Consider the following 21,675-nt stretch of genomic DNA (forward strand, 5'->3'; position numbering starts at 1 on the left):
CGGTCGTAGTCCGCAGCACCAACGCCTGGCTCTAGCTCTAATGTCCGACGATATCAGAGTGTGATGTTTTTTTGGCGGAATGAATATGGTTAGTAGTTTTCGAGTGGATCGTCGTTTCCAATGATTGGAAACAAGTAAAAGTAATGTAAGTAGATAGCTAATGTATCGAATGTTTTGAAATGATAACACCCGCCACGACCAAGATTGATGTTCAGCGAAAGAGAAGGAATGTTAGTCCGACACTCGCGTATCACGAAAATAATAAGAAAGCGATTTTCAGAATCCATGGAGCCGGTTAATACAATTTGACATATTTGTAGTCAATTGTTCATCCTCTTCAAAATATAGTATTCTAAACTTGATGATACTGTTTAAAAACTTAAACGAACATTTTATTTTTCCTTCATTCACCTTCATTTAAAACTGAATCAGTTGGAAACAATGCGGTATTCGTAAAATTAAATTGATTTTGTTCTTAAATTTGAAGTTGTCAGACGCGGCATCGCTAATGATGAAGATACGGGGACAAAGAGTCAAAACATGGTTCTATTAGGTTCTTTACTGACACAGTTAACCTCACTTTTCTTGACAGTTCGCTTGTACTGTTTACATGGACTTAGAAAAATTTGTGGACGACTAGATTCGCTCGAAGCAAATCGTAAATCGTAAAAAATATCCATGTAAACAGTACAAGTGAACTCTCAAAAATGAACACTCAGTTCATTTGTGACGTCAGCGTAAAGTATTCAATATTCACAGTGTTTTTTTCAACATTGGGTTCATTCCCCTATGGCTTATTTCTGGGCTTTCTCCCCTAGCAGTAGAAGCAATGACGACAAATGTCAAAATCTACTTTTTTTTATTTTACAGTAATTGAGAAAAATCACATTGGCCTTGCCATTCGATCATAACATGTAAGTCATTTTCATTCCCAGGGAACCACGTCGTGTTGTATTGGTAGCATTTATTTTCAAATCAACCAGTTACATTAATTAAAATGACGCTAAGTTTTCCCGCAACGTTGAACGATGGGTGGTTAAAAGTTGCCGAAAAGTATTCTATTCATTGCCCTCTTGTTTGTTGCGCTTGATTAGATCGAAATGGGGAACAATGGCATCAGCATGTTTTTAAACTAAATAAAATTGGGCAGCCCATTTTCCACCGTTGTTTGTTGTTTCGTTTCGATCCAAACGGGACTCGGAGCTTGCTAATTTTACCGAAAGTTTTATCGTGGAGCAAGGGGTTCCAGCAGTCTTCTAAAGGCAGCTAAAACCGTGCAGATGATTTCATTCTCATTGGATGTTGTTTACTGTTCGGAAGGAATTTAATCGGTTCTACATAGCGTAGCATAAATTAATATTTCTTAATACAGTTAGAACTAACAGCTTATCCATTATTCAAAGCTTAATTTAATCGTCCTTATTTCATCACGGCCCACGAATAATTTTCAATTACTTATCATTCTTTATATTTCGATCATCATAATTTTGTCAAATGTCAAATCGTCTTGACTGGCATCCATCGATAATTGACAAGCTTTTTATACTCATTCTACACGGATTTAGGGGCAGATTACTTGGGATGCATTTAAAAAAAATCAGCGAAATTAAATGCGCTTCTTTCCATCAAAATAGAAATTCATAATGTATTTTGTGTTGCGTGTAAGACGTCAAAGTGGATCAGCGTAGGACGTTTGTTAAACAAACTTTTCCGCGAGGAAGTGCAAAGTTGATGCAAAAATGGAAATTAAATGACTTTTTTCTAGTTTGACGCAAATTTGTTGTACATTCCTAGAGTGATCTGTCCTTAGACACAGATTCTGTATATAAGTATTTATTTATTCAATAGCTTTCATTTCAACTAGGCAAGAAAAATTAGTATGTTTATGTTATCCAACTTTTCGATAATTTATAGTGTCTTCTTCAGTTTGCGTTATGGTTAAGAAACAAGAAAAGTGAAGACCAGACATCATCACTTGAACCTTCAAAGTCAAAGTCTGATAAATTTAAAAAGTCCAGCTCATTTCCAGAATCGCTAGTTCCGCATTTTCTGTGCGATGGTTCCACTTACCGTCCGAGACCAACAAAATCCCCCGGCTCTGCTACCTCTTTTCTCAGCTTCCAATGCCCATAAATCAGTGTTACCGCGTAACAGTACACCATATATTCCAAACCGTGCAGCCCGGCAGACCTCCGTCGGTAGAGCCTGAAAACGAGCTTTAAAAGATTCATTTTGCACGGCTGAGCTGTCATCATGAATTTTCCCATTTCCCATCACCCATCATCATCATCATCCACCCAAAAGTCAGGCCGTCGAAATGCCGTCTCTACACACCGCCGCCGCCCCATTCCCGTCTGGTTGCGCCAGCCACAAACGTTCAACTCAATGGTTTGGAAGAAAGTGCCTCGTTTTTTTTTCTGTGTCCTACGCGGCTTTTCCTTCCGTTCCTACACTAGCCCCCCAGCATATATCATGTTTCGGCGGGAGCCATCAGGGTGCCTACAGCGGGTAATCAACTTGAAGAGTGCCTTATATGATCCCGCGCGAAATTCGACAGCTGAGAGTGATGTGGTCCTCGGATCACGGATGATGGCGTAGTTCTTCCACGCAGAACACAGATTGACTTAATGGGCTCTTGAGGCGCGTCGCGCTGTACCGGTGGAGAATTTATGGGTAGTGCGATACCTACCGCCGCCGCTCACGGGATGGAATCGCTGGCGCGCAAGCAGTTTGCGGTGCCAGTTGACACTAAGTGACTGATTCGGGGTTGGATGCGTGTCAAGTGGTTTATGTCTTCTTTTAGGCTTCCTGTGGATTGATTAGTGTATACCAGGGTGCTGGTAACGGGTGGTTGTTATGGAGATAAGGAAATTTGCTTTCTTTCAGAAATATGCGTTTTATGTAAAACATCAGTAAGATGATTTAAGCCATTGGGCACAAGTGTTGATATTACGCTCTTTCAGTGCCCACTGAGCATGCCAATAGCTATATTAAAATCATGCGGTACGGGTTCAATTGTAGACGCCTGTCTAACGCTGGACCGACTTAAAACCTTATTCGATGATTTTCAAATATCGTTTTTAGGAGTTTTTTCTTTTTTTGATCATGTATCCTTCTTCAATTTTTCATCAATAAATAAGGTGTTGTGCCTATTATAGCAATAGAGCCTATTGCAGCCATATTTCGCCAGCGTGTAATGAAATTTATACGGATAGCGCGAACCGGTAGTTTTAACCTATTCGACGACAGGTTAACCGACACATTTCAATATGAGCTGTTTGTCATTATTTTGGAATATGATTTTTTTCAGCTCTTCGTCATTTCGAGTGGTTAGCTGCAGCTGGCGGGGGATAATCCTTGTCTTCTTGTTTCCATGGGTTGCGTTTGCTACCAACTCCAACATTTCCACGGCGAGGTATTTTATTACGGCCGCAAATTAGACGCAAGCTTCGACGTAGTAGCCCTTTCTCAGCAGACGGTGGATTCGGTCGACAGGAAACTGGAGACCGGCACGAAACGAGCGGTTGGTTTTGGTTTTCCCTTCAGCTTTTCCCCTTTTTCCGCATCCAGACAAAGCGAGCGTATGTGTGGTGCAGCTGTAATACAAATGTAACACGAATGATGCCGCACTCGCATACGACCCCTACGTACTTGGTGCAGTTTGTGTTCGAAGCCAAATGGGCTCGTCATTAAATGAAATCAGTTTACTTCCATCATCAAATAGGAGGAGCTTCTAACGAAAACTGTTTAAGATTTGCGGCTCGGTGCATGTAATTAATGTGAATCAATTAGGAAAGAGCTTGAGTCAAATGGTTTAAAAACAGTTTTTTCGTGTGTTTATTACAGAGCATTAAAAATTTTCAAGAAAACCCTGAGATTGCAGGAAACAATGTACAAAAACTCTAACGTATCAGGTAACGGGTTTGGGCTGCCATCACTCGACCCACTAAAAACCACTGCTCTTGCCCAGAACCTGATTCCTACCCGGCACTACCGCACGGCAATACTTTGAGGAGGGTTTTTATGTGCATAACACGCACTCTAATGCAATTACTTAGTAGTTAGTTCATTCAGTAGAGTCACAGCATCACTCCTCGACACACCACCAGTTCTCCACCATCCACATAGACGAGAGAAGTTCTCACGAAACCGAGCCGACCAGCCAAATGTCGAGGTCAGTTCGACGATTCCGGTGGAGCAAGGCGTCCGGTTCGCTGGTGCCCCGACGACCCGCGACTGGTCGTCGCGGTCTACTCTGTCTTGTCATCGGCTAATCTAGCTTACGCCGACGAATAGTTCCCCGTCGACAGAAGTTTTCCAGATGCCAATTCTTCTTTGGTTTTAGCACCACAACTTATTGAGCCCTTTGGTCCCTGTCCGGTGTCATTTAGGACCGCAACTCCTTAAGAATCTTTGGTTCCCCTCTCGTTCAATTTCGCTCAACATCCCCGATGAGCCATTCAGCTCCCTACTTTACTAAAATCTTATTCGCGAACTACTCGCTCTAGTCTCCGACTAGACTACTCCCCGGCGAGAGAGATTCTCTCGAAACCGATCGATAGATTTTTCTCGATATCGATGTTTACTTCCGTGAGCCATTTAGCTCCCGATTTAGTCCCCGACGGTGGACCTAGCCTACTCAACGGGCCAGTCAATAGGTGTGAGGTCTATCCAGCGATTCCGAGTGAAGCGTAGCTTCTTGTTCAGTGGGGCCCCAACGACCCACTGCCAGCAATTCGACGTGGTCTACTCGCTCTAATCCCCGGCAGTGGGTCTAACCTACTCACGAGCTACCCGGTAGGGTGTCGAGGTCGGTCCGGTGAAGCTTGACGTCCGGTTCACTGGCACCCTGGAGAACCGAATCCGGTGCTACGTCGCGTACTACTCAACTGATCTCCAGCGGTGGACAAAGTCTGCACCGTTCCCAGAGTTCCCCGGCTGCGGAATTTCTCCCAAAACCCGATTTATAGTTTCATGGCTGCGTTCTAGCCAATGGCGCAACTTTGTTGGAGTATTCACCACTTCCTCTGCAGCTCGGAGAGTATGCTCGTAACCACTCTATTGACAGCGTCCCAGATATGCTCGTCCTTGCACATCTCTTCGACGATATTGTCGACTGTCGTACCAGGCATACCCCTTCGGACCTCTTCGAACCTAGGGCATTCTAAGACCGCGTGTTCCGGTGTTTCATGTACGTTCACACCCTCCGAGCAAAGGGGTGACGAAATGTATCCAAACCGATGCAGGTACTTCCGGAAGCATCCATGCGCGGAAAAAACTGCGTCAAGTGGAAGTTGTCTCACTCTTGCTACCACTTAGCCAACGAGTCCGCTCGAACCAGTCTCCTTTGCATTTCATGCATTCGTCAGCTGGTAGCATTCCACGTTCCCAGCCAGAGGGATGCAGATGGGAACCATCCCAGCAATTGCTCACACCGTCTCTGCCTTTCGCTTTAATTTCAGCGCAGAAGCCGAGGCCTGTATTCCCTGGTTTTGGAAGCAACACCACCATCTGGATCTTCTATCAATCTCGGTAGTAGCCTTCGTTGGGGATGCCATCCGGTCTGGCAGCTTTCTTCGCTTTCAGTTCTTTTGCCACTATAAGGAGCTCGTCGTTGGAAACTTAATTGTCACCAGCATTTCCATCGTCTACATCGACGTACGGTGTAGAGATGGCTATGCGGTTGGGTCATTTTTCAGGAAAAGACCTTCCACGATTATCTTCATTTTGTCATATGGCCTCATTGGGTTCTTGATCTTGGCCAACACGACACGGTAAGCATTGCCCCAGGGGTTAGCGTCTGATTCTTTACACAGCTCATTATAGCAGGTGGCTTAGCACTATCTCGTGTTCAAAAGCGGCCCTGACCGCCCATAATGTCACCTTACACTCTTCTCTGACTGCCTCAGATCTTGCTCTCTGAACGCGTCTTCTGGCTTTTAGCCTAGCAACCCGGAGGATGCTGAGCCTTTCGTTCTACCAGTAGGCCGGACGCCGGTAGTTCCTCTGCTCCATTTTCTTTGGAATTGATACATCACACACCCTCGCTAATGTTTCCTAGAGCTCATCGGCATTCGGAATTGGAATGATTCTGTCAGTACGAAGTGCGTCCACGAAAAGGTTCTCATCGATGTCATTTATTTTTCACTTCCGCTCGCCAATCAGACGTTGGACACTCCGCGGTGTAGTAGATCGCTTGGTGATCGCTAGGTGCTGCTCACTAACTCGCCATTTCATGTTATCCATCAGCGACGCACTGCAAAATAGTATATCTATGATGAAGTCCCGACCGTCTTAACGGAATGTGCTAAGGGAACCTTCGTTGCACAGTCTTACATCCAGCTTCGCCAGGGCTTCCAGCAAGCTGTGACCATGGCTCAAGCGTTAAAGTCTCCTCCTATAACAACCAGCTTTTGTCCGACTAACGAGTCGGTTGGTGTGTCCAGCATCCGATTGTATTGCTCTGGTGTCCACTTTGGGGAGCATAACAGCTACATACGACTACATAGTTGATCTTGGCGATCACGAAGACTTCGTGTGTGCTATCCACCACCATCTCTTGGACAGGGAAACCGCCCATCAGATTGTCGTCATCACTGAACTATATACCACCCAGTTACCGTTATCGGGAGGAACACGATTCGGCTCTGCAATAATTTCAACGTCGCACTTAATTTTTGTTTTTGAGTGCCACAACAGTTGCTGTGTAATGTCGCAATGATTGAGATTAAGCTGGTTGTCTCCCTCATCATTGGACTACCTTCGCCTTTTTGTACGCAGGGCGCTTGGAGCCGCCCGTCGTGTGGTAGTTTCCGTGGTAGTTTTCGTGTCACTTTCCTCCACATTTTCTACAGAGTTCAGACCTGTCCGCAGTTCCTCGCTTGATATCCCAGGTCCAAGCACCTGAAGAATCACCGGTAGTCGAATCGCCACCGTTTGAGTGGTTCCATACAATTTCCTAATCCGGATCGTCGCCGGTACATCTAGGCCGCACTGCTCGATCAGTGCACCTCTTAGTTCTTCTACGGTCATTATCTCGTCTAGACCCTTGCACTCGACTAGATTTCGGCTTCCTACGACAGAGTTCTCACGTTCACTTCGCTGCCTAAGGATTTAGCATCGAGCTCGCGTTAGGTCAAACCCTTGACGGAAGGATCCTTCTTCAGCTCGAAGACCATTTCGCTTTTCTGAGTTCAGGGTTCTCTGTAACTTTCTTGAGAAGAGCCGCGTAGGATGTCTTATTGTTCGCATCGAAGATCAGTGTATCTTCCTTTTTTTTTATTTGTATTATAGTGGTTTTAACCTTAAGGTCATTCGCCTCTTCGAGTTAGAAAAATCTCTTATGAAAAATTTCTAACCCTATGTGCGGGGTCGGGACTCGAACCCAGGTGCGCTGCGTACAAGGCAATCGATTTACCAACTACGCTACGCCCACCCCTGTGTATCTTCCTTGTACCTTGTAGGAGTCTTGCGTTTCTTTTTTTCTCCAGCTCCTTTTTCTTTTCTTCCTTTTGTTTCTGTTTTATCTGCTACGCCTGCTGGCTTCCCACGCTGCACCAGCTACGGTCTTTCCCAAACGTTCCTCTGGTCGCTGGAGCCCTCATGCTCGCTCTTTTGCTTTTTAGGGTCCTCTTGCTCCGTAACTTTTTTCTCCGTGCGAGTATTGTGGTGACTCTTCGGTGTCACGTCGGTTTCCATTAGAGTTTTTTCGATTGATCCAGGTCTCACTAGCTGCTTCGACAAGCTGGTGTTCTTGTCGTTCACGAACTCATAGAGCTCGGCGATCTTTTCCTCACCTCCGTTAAGTACGACTTCCCAAGATGTGAGTCATTCTGGGTGGTGTCGCTAGTTGATCTCGGGTAGAACACTCGATTCAGTAACTCCACCTTCCCTTGGTTTCATCGTGGCGCACTCTGAACCAAGCCGCTGCTGGTATTCGCTGTGTCTACCGGTGGGTATCCGATAATCTCTGCAGCTTACCACTCCTGGCAAACACAATCGCGTCCTCCTTTGCTCCATGTTCCTCTTCAATAACATTTGTTTTGTTGAATATCTCCATGCTGGTGGATCCCCTCTCCGGGCCACGACTCCAACTTGTTGTATGTTGTCTGTGTAAGCAGTGAGTTTAATCGAGGGTTGAACACGATTCTTCATGGAGATGTAGTCCAGAGCCGGATCGGCGTTAATCAGGAATGTTACAGCTGAACCTACTACCACCGAGTCTGGTGACGAGTTTCGAACGTACCTGGAGCCCGGTCAAGGTTTCACCGGGACGGAGACAGTCGTACCGTTGGCCCACTGGCCGTGTTTTAGACGGTGTTACCCTTACTTAGGGAGTAGAACAGCGCGCCTGTCAGCCCAAAGTCGCCTTCCAATTCGTGATCCGTGTCCTGTCCGTTAACGTTTGCATGTTACAATCAAGGTGTCAATCCTGATGTGCCGATTGGCACTAGAGCGCTTTTTTTGCTTAGATCTTTGATTACTAGAATCTTAGGATCTTGGCAGAAGCGGCATAGACACGCTTCGTTGGATCAGCTTGATTGGTATGAGAGAAACTGAATAAGCGTGAATTTAGAATTGGAGCACAATTATTTTCACACAAGTACACGCGCCGATCGTGTTGGAATACTCGATGAATGATGCTCCTGTAGAATCAATCGCATCCGTATTGAGCGTAAGCTATGGTTTACCGCACATTGCTCTTCAGTTATTCTAAAGCCCGCGCAGTCCTTGGACTCATCAAACACAACACTTGCAATTTCAATGATATGTAGAGTAGAATGGGGTCAAATAGGTATGGGGGTACAATAGGTCTATGGCATTATCTTTACTATCATATTGTAGGTGTCGCTCGTGTTGTGTGAATTAGATACATGGTAGAGGAGATCGTTGACGACTGTCATTTAGCTGTTACCGTGGATCAGCTGTGTTAGCAGCCATGGGCAATGATGTCTTTCTGACATTAGCAAGACTGAGGAAGTGGGAACCCCGAGCGTCTGATCACCAGGAGGTGCTGCTCCAACAGCGTCTGCCTGGCATCCAGGGGCTGAAACCCGAAACGCTGTATTGCGCCAGCTATACCTAAGGTGGCAGTCCCACTAGCGCGACGTAGGTAACGCAACCCTGGTAAGGTAGCTTACTGAAGCCTTGAACTACCACGAGAAATGGAGAAGAAAGAAAAAGAGATTTTTTTTTGGCAACCGACCTGGCAACAAAATAAGGACTATGATTGGAAACTCGGTACCTGAGATGTCAGGACCTTAAATGAACCTGGACGAGTGAGCCTTCTGGATCGTGAGCTGGAAAAGGTTGGAGTGAAAGTGGCCGCAATTCAATAAGTTCATCTATCACAGTGGCGGCGAAAAAGCAGAGCATGGAGTAGGCTTCATAGTGATGGGCAAACAAATGAAGAGAGTGATGAGGTGGAAACTCATCAGCGACCGGATCTGTGTGTTGATGGTACGGGGCAAATTTTTCAATTACAGCCTAATCAGCATATATGCCCCGACAGACGAGAAATCCGATGACGTGAAGGAAGCGTTTTATGAGTGCCTTGACAAAGCATATGGAGAGTGCCCAAAGCATGACATGAAAGTCGCAATCGGAGATGCTCAGGTCGGTAGAGAGGACTTCTTCCATCCCAAAATCGGTAGGAAGAACCTTCACTCCACTACCAGCGACAATGGCCCGCGGCTAGTGAACTTCGCTGCCGCCAGAGGGATGGCCATCAGTAGCACCTACTTTGCACGAAAGAATGCCCGAAAGCACACCTGGAGAAACCCAAATGGTGAAACCATGTTCTGGTGGACGGATAGTATTTCTCGGATGTTATCGATGTGCGGACATTCAGTGGTCCGAACATTGGCTCAGATCACTGTCTTGCTGTCAGTAAGTTTCGAGCATGGTTGTCATTTGTATCGAACGAAAGATCACAGCGAACGATGCGTTTCAATATTCAGCGATTGTCGGCGGAAGGAGTATCTTCCGAATACCGCCGGAAGCTAGATGAACGTGGATTAGTGAAATCAATGTGAGTGCTAACATATCTATGGGATCTATGGGAGTCAATCGTTGGAGCGAGAAGTGATAGGCACTGCGCAAAGACGACTAAGGGCTGGTTGGTTCGATGTGGAGTGTCAGAGGTTGACAGATGAGAAGAACGTTGCCAGAAGCAGAATGTCGGTGTCAGGTACCCGGCTTAACAGAGTACGGTACAAAGAAGTAAGAGCAGCCGAGAAACGAACCCACCGCAGAAAGAAAAAAAAACAGTAGGAAGAACAAGTTATTACTGAGGCTCAAGAAAGCCTGGAACAGATCAATATGCGGACGTTCAATGAAACTGTCAATGGTGCGCGGAGAAAAAACAGCGCCATCTCCAGTCATGTGCAACGACCAAGAAGGTAATTTTCTGCCAGATAAAACAAAAGTTTTATTAAACGGTAGAAGCAAAGGAGTATCAGAAAACAGAATAAACATTAACGATGACGGACAAGCTTTGGAGCCGACAACAAAGCCGTGGGGAAGGAGCAGCTCCCGGGTGGTCTTTTTGAACAGGGCAGTGAGTAACTATATGAAGTCCTACACCATATTATGTCGAAAATATGGGAGGAAGAAGAAGTGCCTTCTAGCTGGCTAGTCGGCCTCATTTGCCCCCTCTTTAAGAAAGGGTATAGACTGGACTGCGCTGATTACCGAGGAATAACCTTTCTTCTTTCGGCGTACAAAATCATGATCCGTATTCTGTTCAAGAGATTGAGACCGCTGGAGGAGTCCTTCGTAAGCGAATACAAAGCCGGTTTTCGTGAGGGTCGATCAACGACGGATCCAATGTTTACCCTGAGACAAATCCGGGAGTACAACTTGCAGACACATCATCTGTTTATAGATTTCAAGGCGGTCTACGATCCAGTGAAACGAAATGAATTGGGCAAATTATGCTAGAACATGGTATTCCGACGACGGCTGATTCATGTAACGCTGGATAGTTCGCAATCAATTGTAAGGGTTTGCGGATGAAATTTCGACATCCTGCGTAACCTTGGATGGATTGAAGCAGGGTGATGCACTGTCGAATCTACTGTTCAACGTAGCGCTCGAGGGAGCGATTAGAAAAGCTGGTGTGCAGAGGAGCGGTACCTTCATCACTCGATCGCATATGCTCCTGGGCTTTACAGACGTTATCGATATTATCGGGATCGATCGACGTGCCGTGGAAGAGGCATTTGTGTCTTTTAAGAGGGAGACAGCGATAAGTACATGGTCGCTGGTAAACAACGTGGGTTCAGTAACGGTAGTGGTGCTAGATGGTGAAATATTTGAAACTGTAGATGAATTTGTGTACCTTGGAACTCTAATGACGTGCGACAATGATGTTACGTACTTCGTAACCAACTTAAGTTCCGCAGTCGGCGAACGAAGACGAAATTCGCTCTTTATACCACCCTGATTCTCCCGGTGGCTTTATACGGTCATGAAGCATGGACGTTAAAGGAAGTCGACCGTAGAGCGTTCGGAGTATTCGAGTGTAAGGTGCTGCGAACAATACTCGGCCGTCGGCAGGAGAATGGAATCTGGCGGCGTCGCATGAACCATGAGTTATACCAAGTATATAAAGGGACGGCCATTGTGAAGCTGATACAACACGGCTGACTGCGGTGGCCTGGACATGTGGCACGAATTCCGGATAAGCGTTAAGCGAAAACAACATTTAACAGGGAGCCCGGAAAAGACCGTCGGCTTCGTGGCAGGCCGCCTACAGGATGGCTTTGTGCGATTGAGGAGGACGCTCAACATTCAGGGCGGCTGGAAGCGATTGGCCCAGGATCGAGTCCATTCGTCGTAGGCGCATTGAGGAGCAGCTGTAGCCCATCAAGTAAGTACATTAGGGCATGCAGAAATCATTCCTTTTTGAATTCTCAAAATCTGTGGTCACGTCTTCCTTCGGAAGGGAAGTAAAGCCGTTGGTTGCCGGTCTATCAGTTGATGGATCGATATCTATATATCCAGATAGTGGAGTCACCGCTCTGGCGTCGGTAAAGAAGATGTACAAAATCCAACTTCTATACATACTAACGAATATCCTTCTCCCGTGATACCTGTTGTGTACGCAGTAGTATATACGGCCTCTAGCAAAAGCTAACATCCCTCCCCTTTTCTTTCCGCGATCTACATTCGGGCCTGGTCGGCGCCGGTATTGTTCAATAAACACTTTAGGATTACCCCCAGAGTTGCACATTGAAGGATGTTTCGCTACTCCCAAGTATAATCATCTACCGATTCCCTGTGCAACTTCAGCTAGTCCAGATCGATAACGGAGTAGCGGCCAGGTGTGGTCGCACAAGCTCAAGCTCAAATCAAAAGCGCCTTTTCACTCCGTCAACATTAATTGTATAAAGCGGGTACAGATCGATTCCAGCTGCCTCAATTTGAAGACCGCTACACTCTCACAATATCCCTGAGCTGCAAAATAGGCAAATTGTTTTGCAACGACTGCTCGTTTTCGACCCGTTTACAAGCAACATTAGGAAGCGGATTAAATTGGGTCGAATGGTTCGTTCCTCGAAGAGTTGTCGCATTTGTACCATTTTCTGTGAATCACTCAGTTCCCTTGGCAATATTTGCACGTATATCACAAAAGCGGCGCGTTTCGTGGGGAACCCTTATACAGCATAGCGATTGAAATCTAAAAAAACACGCGTTACGTTCAGAAGTTTTACCTTTACAGTCCGTGTACCTTCAATATTTTTTTTCCGGAACGTTCGAGATAACAATCCGATAAGCTGCAAACCCGCAACGTTTGCCAAAAATTTTCTTTGTGCCTTGGTCTCTGGTCACCGATTGCCAATTGTGTCATTCACCACATCGAAACTAGGTCCTACGTCTGGCACACGAACACTGGACAATGGACTGTGCAGAGACTTGGCATGCACCGATTGAAACTGATTCCGATCGCCGTTTGTTTGAATCCTTTTGTCATTGGTTGTCCACCTCCGCAAACCCGGCCAGATTTAGTTCACGATGAAAACCCGCGGAGTGGCGAAATTCATTCCGCGCGAGATCATTGTATTATTTGTTTCAGGTTGTATAGTCCAATCACGGCAGGCCCCGACAGAAGATTATCCTATATTCGAAACCGCTCTCGTTCGCCCCCGCCATCGAACCGACCGCATACAGTGAACAGATTGTGGGTTGTATCAACAAAGGGTGATTAGCTCCCTCCCTTCCCGACCAGTCAGTAGGTATACGGGCTAATCTGCTGTATCACGTATCCAACAATGGATTGGTTAGTTAAGAGAACGCTTCATAGCACATACATACCTGCCTGCCTGCCTGCCTGAATGAACGAACGGGACTTGAATAACCTTTTCCTTATGCCACAATGACAGCCACCCTCGATTCGACGCGAACTGGATCAAAGCGTTAGTTGGATACACTTGATTTGACACAACTCCCGACGACGGGTTGATTGCTTTTGTACTTCCGACTGTGTTACACACGGATTTATTCCGCCGTCAATGATTAGTGAAGGCGTATGGAATCATCGTGGGCTGGTTGAATTAGTGAAAGCTGTGAAGGAATTAGGTTTCGCTCAAAGTACTTGGTGTCATTGGCTCGTTAGGATAAAATGAGTAGGATGTGATTAGCTGAATAGGAGTAAATGAAACAACGAGCAACGTGAGTTAATATCATTCATCGCGATATTCGTTTGGCTTGATAATTTTAGAAAACTTATTGAAATGGTCTTTGACCTATGTGAAATGTCTTTGACCTATGTGCAAATGCCAGCCTCCCGTTGCTTACTTTCTCTTCTATTAATAACAGTGTCACATTTACGTTTTCTGTTTAACAATTCAACGTTTCCTACGACGTAGTAATAATCGCAATAGAAAGTAAACAAAAAAGGCTCTCATTTGCACATAGGACCATTTCAATAGGTATACGTGAATTTTGTGATTGACCATGTTCACTGGTGGTTTATTTACTATACGTCAATGCCGCACTCCTTTAGGGGCCTTCGGTTAAACATTACTAGTGGGTAGTATTACCTGATTAATTTGTTGGATAGTGACTGCCTAGAGCTAGATACAAGTGGCTATATTATGTTCATCCTCGCTATCAAATGAATGGTTGTATCATGCGGCAAATCCCAATCTATCCTACAGATTATAGTTTCTGATGAAACGTTGATAATTTTAAACTCGGTGCCTTTCCTCTTTCTTCAATTTGTTCCCTTATGTAGTCAGTTCCCTTTTAAAGCTCTCATTTGAACTTTAGTAATATATTGGAGCCCAATATGTAAAAACAGTACCGCCATTAAACTTTTTCCAGCCGATGTTCACGAGTTGCATACGCAACAAGCGGCAGAAAAGAATTCCAGCCCATTTCGCCGCCACAAGCGATCCAGTCTGCTATAATAAATTACAAAATATTTCTAATAAATTATCGCGTGCATATGCATGCCTGCTATCCTGCGAGGCGTATTTAGCGCCATTTTGACTGTTCTCAGAGACGAAAGGCTATGTAATTGCTTTTTCGCCTGACGAATCATTTCAAATAGGTTCTTTGCTGACACAGTTAACCTCACTTTTCTTGACAGTTCGCTTGTACTGTTTACATGGATTTAGAAAGATTTTGTGGACGACTAGATTCGCTCAAAGCAAGACGCAAAAAAGTCCTACATGGACAGTACAAGCGAACTGTCAAAATGAACACTCAGTTCATTTGTGACGTCACCGTAAAGTATTCAATAGTAATAATTGAATACTTTACGCTGACGTCACAAATGAACTGTTCGCGTGTACTGTTTACATGAACTTAGAAAAATTCTTTACGATTTTCTTCGAGCGAATCTAGTCGTCCACAAATTTTTCTAAGTCCATGTAAACAGTACAAGCGAACTGTCAAGAAAAGTGAGGTTAACTGTATCAGTAAAGAACCTAATTGGCTGATTCCGGAGAAATCGGAATACTTAGATGGATACCGCATTGCTTTTTTTTGCATCACTCCCACCCATTCTTCCGACTTGGAATGGTCAGTGTAGAACCGGATGAATCGTTGGTACATCAGCTCTAGGAATTTTGCCTGAGCAACATCGAGGGGAGGGCCTGTTCGTAGTGACCTGAATAGGTTCGTGTTGGTGTTCGTTCTCCTAGTGTATTCTTGGTCGGTGCAGAGTCCAGTGAAGATGACCTCTACCGATGTATTCTTGAAATACATTTTAAGCTGTTTTGAGGAGGACAACATTTCCAGGAGAAGTACTTTCTGTGAAATCCGGGCAGCTTCCATTCTGAAGGCAGGATTATAAACTTCCGAAACACCCCGAAACCACTTTATCTTTAAGGGAACCACGAAAGAGATTTGTTTTCAGAGATGCCAGGTACTTTTTTTCAAATGTCTGCAATAATAATTTACATGTCTGGGAAGAACAAAAAATGCCAGGAAAGCTAGTGTAACCAAAGGCTTTATTCAAAAATTTATTCAAAAATCAGTAAATATCTGCAACCAAACTAAATATCTGCAAATATCTGCGTCATCGAAAAAATCTGCAGCTTAAATTAAAAGTCTGCGAATTTGCAGACTTGTCTGCAAATCTGGCATCTCTGTTTTTAAACGATTAAATAAACACAACCCAGATAAACTCATTCCGGAACCGGTTCGGATTTCTGAATGGAGTCATTATGGATTCCAAATGAAATGCAACAACCGATTCCGACTCAGAATCGGTTGTTGCATTTGATTTGGAATCCATAATGACTCCATTCAGGATTCCGAATCAAATTCCGAATGGTTTGACCGGGAAGGTAACTCGTTCGCGCACTGAATTGAGAGACTGATGTTCCCAGTCACCGTAACGAGCAGAAAGTTAGCAAAAGTTGAGCAAAGCGAAATTGATTCTGGCAGCGTTTCTGCCAGTATTTTGCACGATTTGTGCGAGATTTCTGGCAAAGAATTCGCTCAAATGTAACAACCGTTTCTGACAGAAGCGGTTAAACTGACCGATGCTGCTCACTTTTAGCCGGAATCCAGCCAGAAATGTACGGTCAAGATTACTGTACGCTTCCTGCCACATCTTTGTCAAATGTTTTGCTCGATTTGAGCTAAATTCTACCAGGTAGGAATTGCCAGGATCTTTGCACAGTTTATTTCCGAGTTATGCCATGGTTTTGCTCGGTTCCTGTCTAAATTTGCCAGAAAACGCGAGCGAAACTGAGTTCGCCTTAGTTCAACTAACCCGACAGGATGCGCGCAGAAATCTGACAGGGCTGCCAAACCAAGACTTACAGAAATCTAGCAGAGCAGTCTCTGCCAGAAAATTTGATGACTGTGTGACGTTTCAGTAAAGATACGCTAAAAAGTGTAACCATATTTTGGGTATAATTTAGTGATGTGCTTAATTCTACCCGTTATCGGTCATGTATAAAGAAAAATGACGCGATACTAAAATCAAACAAAATGGCTTTTCCACACCACAACAAACTAATTAGAGTTACTATAAAGTACAAAGTAATTTCATTAATTCTTTTGTTCTAGTCTCAATTACTTACAATTTTCTTCTGTACTCCAAAGGTTACACTCTAAAAGCGGCGCTTTAAAACTTGTCCGGATGATCGGGAATCCGTCCGGGATTGCCATTGAGCCGCCTTCCGGATTGACCTCGTCGCCAGCTGTAAAACCCGGGAGCCCTTGGTCCACAGAGGGGCACCATCCGTTCTGAAGGCAGGATTATAAACTTCCGAAACATTCCCAAGCCACTTTATCTTTAAGCGAACCACGAAAGGAAATTCTTTTTAAATGATCAAATAAACACCTCTAATTAACTCGTTTGCGCACTGAATTGAGACTGACAGTAGATACAGAACACTAGATTAGGATTGTCGCTGGTGTACCCATTGTTTTCGGCTCGGAACATGCTTGTTTTGCTTCCGGTATATATCTGTCAAAGTATCGAAAGTCTCTCTAGTAAAAGTCTTTGGTCCGCACTTTGGGTACACGCAGAAAAATATGGTCCGCTTGTAACTACAAACCGTTTAGTTGAACTTCAAATTAGTAAAATGCAGAGTTTGCCTATTTTTTCATTTCAGTCTCGTTTATTCTGCTGTGATTTTTATGCATTCAAGACCGAAAACGTCCACTGCATAAAATATGCAGCAGAATAAACAAGAGGCAAATAGAAAAATGATGTGATATCTGCTATGAAACAAATTTCTATGTGGTATACTATTATAATTTCATTAATTTTCACATGTTATTTATGCATGACAGGGAATTTTTATGTGCTACTTCAAATTGCAAAAAATTATGTGTGAAATCAATATATTCAATATAACGAATTTTCTCGGTGTAAATTTTCGACTGTTAATGTTATGAAATGAAAGAGTTTGTATACACCGCACAACGAAATGAAAATTTATCAAAATTCAGTACAGATTTAGATTATTAAATTTTGTGCATTCTAATTAGTGAAAACACATTAGCCAAGAATGGCCATTGTTTTGCTGGCTAAAAGAAACAAAAATGATATATTTTTTTGTTTTTTTTTATTTGGCTCATTTGACAGGTATATTCCGGAAACAAAACAATGATGTTCCTACCACTGATGCCAGCGACAATCCTAATCTAGTGTTCTGTATCTACTAGACTGACGTTTCTGTAAAGGTACGCTAAAAAAGCGTAACCATATTTTGGGTATAATTTAGTGCTGTGCTAAACTATACCCGTTATTGGGTACACAACACTTTCAAGGAATCCCAGAAAGCGTTCACCGAAAAGGATGGAATATCGGCTTCGACACCGCGGCGGAAGTATTCGGCAGTAGGTTAGAAGCTTAGTCGTTTCATTGTACAGGTGATAGTCGTAAGTCCGTCCAAGATTTTGCTGTCGATGAGCGCACTACTGACGTTGAAGGTGATTTTCGGGTGTTCCAGTACGGATGCCAGGCACTGATAATTTGAATAAGGTGCGTTCCGCTCTACGTAAGTGTAACCAGTGTATTTGTTTCTGTCCAAGATTTGTGAAATTGTCGTGATTAGTTTATCGAATGTGAATATGTCAAGAAAGTGTCTGTGATTTGTCTAAAAGTGACAAATTTGTCTAAACACCGTCAGAAGGCCTATGAACGCAGCCAAGAAAACTCGCTACAGTTTCCAGTACCCACCACCAGGAGCCAAGATCGCCAAACGGGCGGCCATTGGGGGTGGCGATAATGATTCCAATGGTAGCGGATTTCTGAGACGACCTAAAAGGTCAACAGTCGAAGGCAACAGGTCAATAACCGCCGAAGCTGTAGTTAATTGCCCGGCGACCAACGACTTGAATAGTTGAGAACGTAGAAGTTGGAGAAGTGGAAGCTATAAAAGCTGTTTGAAAAAGTGAAGTGAAAAAGGTTAAAGAGCCAAGTTATACAGAAGGAAAAAACGGAGACAAAGTGGATTGCTGAGTGGAGAATCTAGACTTCCAGGTAATTGGCCGTCGACCTTCATCATAATATAAGCCTTGACCGTTCCCTAAGCCAAACCGCCATTTTGACATTCCCTATTGTGTCCGCAGGACCCCGTGATTTGTAATTCGAAACCGTGGTTTACATTATCAAACCTTTGAGGCCTAGTAAAGCCCTATCGTATCCACTCGTCTATTAACTACCCCATAAACCGGGCATAACCGACGAAACGAACCCCTCGTCGAAGCTCGAGTCCGTCAGCATACTCGAGGGCCGCGTAGAGGACCGGTAGCGAACGACATAGCTGTAGCAGAGCCATGTGGAGTTGCGGAGTCGGAGGACGAAAGGTAGCGGAATTAATGGTAGAGTGGAAGTAACATCGAGCTGGAGCGAAAAAGGGGCCCCGAAGAAGAGAAGAACGAGAAGTGCTAAGGTAGGAGGTAGCCAGTAAGAAAGTGGGACAGGAAGGAATAAAAGTGTCGACAGGATAAAAGAGGTGTTTGCTTGAAGATATTTACCAAGTGTTTTCTTGACCGTGATTAGCCACGAGCGTATGCCGACCCTGAGGCATTGGGAAAAGGAGTCTCATATTTGCTGGATAGTATCGATACGCGAGTTACATAAGTGAGACTGCAATCTATCGTGATCCCAAGGATATTTTTATCTCAAAGGAAAGTGGTAAGTGCGTCTCTAAATTTGACCGGTCAGTTAGTGGCTAAATGAAAAGAATGGCAATACTGGGATATTGAGCAATTGGCGGCAACTATGTTGAACCCCTCTGCTTCGGCTCTTCTTCTGATGGCGTTTACTGTGGCTTTACTGTTATGCTCCCTCGAGCGATCGATCTCCCCACCACGACAACGATTGTGATGATGTCGGCATAGATAAAAATATAAACCTCCCCCTCCCTAAGCAGGGATACAAAAAGTGCGACTGATGGCGCTGACGGATCCCTGTGCGACACCTTTTTCTTCCGTACGTTCTATACTGCAAATCGCCTTCTACTCGAAAGATCCTGTTGTTGGGGTAGACCTTGTTGTAGTTCCCAAGGTTTCCGGTGACTTTCCAGCTAGATTTTTGTCGAATAACTCTCTCGCGGTAAACTGTGACCCTTGACGATGTCTAGAATAGCTATTTGGGTATGCTGATAGTCTGCCAAGGCTTGCCGGGCGATTTTCTCAAAAACTACGAGATCGGCTCTGGTTAAGATAGGAATGTTCTTCGAGGTAGCTCATGAGCTGTGTGTTGACTATCCGGTACATATTTTTTCTACACAGGGAAGCAGAATGATAGATTGGGTACATGGGTTGTTTTCCAAGAGGATTAGATGGATTGGCCATTCCAAATACGGTTCAAACAGTCCAACAGTACTTTTCTAGCCACTGGTTGAGCATGCTGTAGCACGATACCATACCCAACAAACAATTTAGCTGGATAATGGCTTAAACAGCTCTTGTTCAGCTTATTCTCTCTGATTAAAGGCTTGTTCAGTTTTAGTTGTTTGTTGGGTACAGACCGGCGGATTATTAGTAGGCGGCAGCGAGGGACACCGTTCATTCTATGCCGGAGAATACTCTAATAAACCTTGGTCCGGAGTCCGATGGGAAGAATATCGGCGTTCTTCCGAGTATTCTGCGGTGTGCTATGAAAGTCGGTGGGAGGGCTGTGAGCTGAAGCATTTACCGAGTTCTTCCGAAGTTGCCTGATGTTCAACTGTTGTGGTTCAGTCGACGGCGAGGGGAAGCCAACCCCCTCTTTTTATTGCCACTCTTCTCCATAGCCCAGCGGTGAAAGCATCGAGGGATATCCCTTGGAGAAACGCGTTCTAGCACTTGATTTTCGAAGCATCAATGGCCTTCCTGGCCAGGTTTCATGTTCATGTCCTTGCAAGTGGTAGTCTTTTTCAGTTTTCGAAGTGCTTTGCGGCGGCCGGCCTTTGACGTACTGACTGCCCTCCGGGTTCCACCATCATGTGGCTCGAGGCGGATATTTGAAACTTGTGCGAGAAATTCTACGCTGGGTAACCTGGACAAATATGGTCATTTATTTGTTCGTTGTCTGTTCATGATCTTGGCCGGAACTGCTACTGGAAAGTTTTGGCTTGCCGACACTATCTCTTGGTTTTGATGTGGAACTCCATTCTGTCGAGGTTGATTTCGTGAAGTCCGTCGGGCCCAACGAGTTTGATCCTGACTACTAACCGGTGCAGATAAGTGGCCTACTTTTCCGGGCCCAACTTGATGAGTTCTGCTGCGATACCATCTTTGCCAGCTGCTTTGTTGTTCTTGAGCTGTTGGATGGCATCCTTAACTTACCTCAACGTGGGAGTTGGTTTATTCCCGTCCTCAACTGCACTGACGTAGTCAAATCCTCTGTTGCCTTGGTCATCTGTACCTAAATTCTCCGTTCAGGCGCTCGTCGAAGTGCTGCTTCCACCTTTCTATCACCTCACGGTTGTCCATCAGCAGGCTCTCGTCCTTATCCCTACATATTTCGGCTCGCGACACGAAGCCTTTGCGGGATGCGTTGAGCTTCTGGAAGAACTTCCATGTATCTTGAGAACGGCACAGCAGTTCAATTTCCTCGCACTCCGCTTCTCCCAGGCGGCGTTTTTTCTTCCGGAAGAGGCGTGTCTGCTGCCTCCGCTTCTGTTCGTATCGTTACACGTTCTGTCGGGTCCCATGCTCCAGCATGACCGCTCGCGCTGTATTCTTCTCCTCCAAAACCGCTCTGCACTCCTCGTCGAACCAATCGTTCCGTCGTCTCCGTTCCTCGTACCCGACAATGTCCTCAGCTACGTTGTTGATGGTTGCTTTTACTGTTCTCTAGCAGTCCTCTAGAGGGGCCACGTCGAGCTCTCCCTCGTCCGGTAACGCTGCCTCGAGATGCTGCGCGAATGCAGTGGCGACATCCGGTTGCTTCAGTCGCTCCAGATCGTACCGAGGCGGCCGTCGGTACCGTACATGATTAATGACGGATAGTTTTTGGCGCAATTTAACCATCGCCAGGTAGTGGTCAGAGTCGATGTTAGCGCCACGGTAGGTCCTGACGTCGATAATGTCGGAGAAGTGCCGTCCATCGATCAGGACGTGGTCTATTTGCGATTCCGTCTGTAACGGTGATCTCCAGGTGTAACGATAAGGGAGGCTGTGCTGGGAGAAGGTGCTGCGAATGGCCATGTTCATGTAGGCGGCGAAATCATTGAGTCGAAGGCCGTTCTCATTCGTCAGTTGGTGAGC

This window comes from Topomyia yanbarensis, chromosome 1, assembly GCF_030247195.1.
Source record: "Topomyia yanbarensis strain Yona2022 chromosome 1, ASM3024719v1, whole genome shotgun sequence".
NCBI classification, from domain to species: Eukaryota; Metazoa; Arthropoda; class Insecta; order Diptera; family Culicidae; genus Topomyia; species Topomyia yanbarensis.